This window comes from Octodon degus, unplaced genomic scaffold, assembly GCF_000260255.1.
Source record: "Octodon degus isolate 3935 unplaced genomic scaffold, OctDeg1.0 scaffold00022, whole genome shotgun sequence".
Taxonomy (NCBI): Eukaryota; Metazoa; Chordata; class Mammalia; order Rodentia; family Octodontidae; genus Octodon; species Octodon degus.
In genome coordinates, this window is record NW_004524598.1 from 16,456,728 (window position 1) to 16,461,010 (window position 4,283).

Below are 4,283 nucleotides of genomic sequence, written 5' to 3' on the forward strand. Positions count from 1 at the left end.
AGATTCTTGCTCTTAGGACTCAGCTTTGGGAGAACAAAGTCAACATCAGAAATAGCAAAAGGTGAACAGGGCTGACCCTATGTCCTCAAATACCCAGGACTCCCAACTTAGAAAGACCCTGCTTTGGATAATATCCTACTGTAACCATCCTGAAATTCTCAACAATTTTTGTAAAAGCATTTTTTTTTTTTTTTTTTTTTTGGTGGAACCAGGGATTGAACTCAGGCCCTTGTGCTTGCCAGACAAATGCTTATTGTACTGAGCCATCTCCCCGGCCCTCGCAACAATTTTTGAACACGATCCCCTGCCTATTCACTTTTCTCTGTGGCATACAGTGGTGTAGGGGGTCCATGTCGTGATGTAGCACTAATTCCCAACTAGAGGAACCAGCTCTGAGAAGATACCAGGATCTCTGGGAAGAAGAGATGGGCTGGGGCACGAGGAACGCGGAAAATGTGAGACGCGACATTTAGCTCTCTGACTTATGTCTTATTTATCTATTTATTTATTTTGTATTTTAGGGAAGGGTCTACATGGTTTTCAGGGTCTCACTACTAGGTCAGACTTGTAGTGATCCGCCTGTTTACAGCCTCCCAAGAGCTGGGATGACAGACATGCGCCAACACACCCAGTTTCAATTGCCATCTCAGCACACTTCGGGGGCAGGCCAGCTCGGCAGGCCCAGGGATGTAACCCCTGGCTCCTATGGCTGCTTGCAGGTAGTTTAATCTGCTGAGCTATTTGTCCAGCCATATGTTATCAAAATAAAAGAAATTTTTTTTTATCATGCTAGCTTGAGAAAACAAGACATGACTGTATTTTTTTAGTTGCCAAGTTATGAAGAAAATACAAATTCCTGACCAGAGGGCCCCACCCCACCCCCGCCAACCCTAAACAGGATGTGATAATTGCTGGTAAAACTGTGGATGGAGGGCTGGGAGATAGCTCAGTAGTCTAAATGCTTGCCTAGCAAGTGCAAGGACCTGGGTTCAATCCCCAGTACCACATGTAGTGCCAGCCCGGGAATTCTAGGTGTGCTGTGCCAGCCACCAAGACCAGCTGTGGTGGCACACGCGTGTAATCCCAGCACCGGGGAGGCAGAGACAGGAGGATCACTGCAAGTCCATGCTGTGTAGCAAGGGCCTGTACCAAATAATAAATAAATAAAATAAAATAAAAATGTAGATGAACGAGGTGTTTATGAAAATTGCTATTAGTTTAAAACAAAAGATTGAAAAAAATTGCAGTAAACAAAGCGTGGACCACCGTGATGAGCCTGCGTGAGGCGCTTACAGCGAGTGCAGCCAGGCACAGGGCTGACAGTGCGAGCGAGCGGGGAGTCCCGTCCTTCCCTGAGTTCGGTTGAGTCCACACATACTCGGTCCTCGGGCATAGATCTTCTATGTGCTCACTTACTGAGAAAAAAGCCACCGAGCTGAGTGCTTGATAAGAACGTGGGCCCTCTTTTCTTTCTCAGATATACACAAATAGGAGGGCATTATTTTAAAAATCACTTTCGGTTAGCGCTTAGCTGACGCAGTGACAACGCTGCTGTCGCAGCTCTGTCTCCTTCGCTGAGGGGTCTAGCAGCCCTTTGCGTGCAGGTGCTTTCTGCCTCCTCTCCTCACGTGTAGGGATAGTCTCAGAGAAGAGGCATTTTGCTTTGATTTCAAAAGAAAGCTTTCCTGAAAGGACCACGAGCCAGCTCTAGGCTGCCTAAAGGGGCACCTTTAACATTCACAGAATGAAATTGTTAGAACATCTAGGAAGCAGCTTTTCACCTGTAAACACACAAACAAACAAAGTCTCCAATTACAGAGAAGCATCCACCAGGGGTTTCAACCATGTCAGATTGTGCACTAATGAGATAACATGGAATTGCAAGAAAATACAGGGTTTGGGGCTTTTTTTCTATTTCAAATGATGTGGGATTTTTATGTCTGATCCATATGCCACGATTTTATAGGCACAGAATACCAAATACTTCACCACTCATTGGAAAGCAGCACAGAATAGAAACTGAAATACCCCACCAGCAGGTTCCAGTTTCTTTATTTCAGTTCTAACAGTCCTCTTCACCACTCTGGGTAATTTCTGTACAGGAAATAGGTATTTTCTCCATTGAAGTGAATTACAATGCTATTTTGAAGAACTTTTCAGACATTGCCTGACAATTCTTGAAATAGCTATATACCCCTAGGGTTCAACAAAATTCAAATGGTGAGATAGCGCTGCGATTTAAGTGCCTGCTTAGCAAGCACAAGGACCTAGATTTGGTCCCTGGTACCATACGCCGTGCTGGGCACTGTGCTGGCCACCGAAATTGGGGATGGTGGTATGCGCCTGTCCCAGTGCTGGAGAGGCTGAGACAGGAGGATCATGATGAGTCTGAGCTGTGTAGTGAGACCCTGTACCAAATGCATAAATAAAATATTAGAAACAATAGTAGGGAAATGTCACTTAAAGCAAGTAGAAATGGAGCACACACACACACACACACACACACACACACGAACATGCACACACTACCTACATTGTTTCTTCAAACACGTTCACTGTCAGTCAAGAACTTATCTTCCTAGAGTTTTAAACCATTTAAGTAATATTTACATTTCATAGCACCGGTGATGATTTACTTTAGAGTATTAGGCAATTTTTTCCAATGTTATTTCCTTATTCTGCAGATCCTGGAAGATAACGATAAGGGGGCCCAAAGAGTATGATTAGGGAACCGAGGCAACAGAAAAGAAACTTGTTTTGTGCTGTGTGTGAAAATGACACTATTTTGACCTTAAATGGAAAAGTTAAAACCAGCATTTGAAGTGAGGGAATGTTAAGGCACAGTAGCTTAAGAGATGAAATTAATTGGTATATTTTAGTGACATACTTTAAAAAACTACTTTCCTGTTTTAAGGTCTTGCTCTGGGGCAACGGAACAGCTACCGAAACTTAGAATCTTAGCATTAAAATAAAAGTTGGAAATAACCTAGAGTTGGTCTCAAAATGTGGCCCCTGCAACATCAGTGTCACCTGAGAACCTGTTTCAAATGCAAATTCTTGGGGTCTTCTACAGACCTACTAACTCAGAAATGCTGTGAGCAGGACCCGAGATTGGTCTCAGCAAACCCTCCAGCCTTGAGTTTCAGTACCTACTGCCCAAGTCTATTCTTCCAGCTTCTCAAGAATTCTTCGAAGAGTCGGCCAAAGGCCCTGCCCCTTGGGGCCCACTGAGAAGGCAACTGAGACTGGAGCACGCCTGTCATCCTAGCACTTGGGAGGCTGTAAATAGGCGGATCACTACGAGTCCAATCTAGTAGTGAGACCCTGAACACCCTGTACATCCTTCCCTAAAAACACACACAAAAAAAGAAAAAGAAAAAAAAAATTCTTCTGATGGCAATTACAACAGAAACTCATCATGCATATAATTCACATAAAGCAACCCAATCAGAGCCTGGCACACAGCAAATATTTAACACATCAGATGTAATAATAACAAAAATAGCAAAAGGTCATTATCATTGTCACCATGCAGCACTGGCTGAAATATGGCTTTGCTGTCGGCCTGTGTGGTAGCTTCCAACACTCAGTGTTTTAGGATGCACCTCATGGTTGAAAGTTCTCTCAGTTTAGTAACGAAATTCTTTATAATAGTTATTCATTGACTAATTTTATTTTCTATAGTAAAAGAGAGCATATTTGTTAGCATTTGGGTATGACTTTTTACTCGAGACTTTGGGATCCAAATGACTTACTTCATCCATTCCAAGCCCCTTCATTTTCTTAAGAAAAATCTAAGGCCTCAAATAGCTGAACGCCTTAAAATGCAATCTGTATAATACTTAATGTCTCTCTTTCTGTGACCAAAGTTTAAGTTCCCTCAACCTTCCTCTAAATGAGCTGATAGCCAGGTTCTTTAACTCTATTTTTGCTGTTTTTTGAATGTGCTCGTTTGTCACTATCTTTTAATATATGGCAGCTATAATTTCACACAAAAGCAAATGAAGGCTTACCTACGGAAGGGTACACTGCGAATGTGTCTTTCAGGATTAGGAAATTTGCTTTCTTTTAATGCTAAACATTGTGTTTGCTTTTTAGAAGGAACTCCCTGCCTACCTCACAGATATCATTTATGTTCACTGTGGTTTATTTCCCAGGGGCCAAGCTATTTAACGGCATAACCGTGAATCTCCTTTCAACCATTGTATCACAGATACCAGGAAAGTTTCAGTCCCTTGTTATCTAGAACAAAAGGCATACGACATTTTGGAGCGCTTCATGAA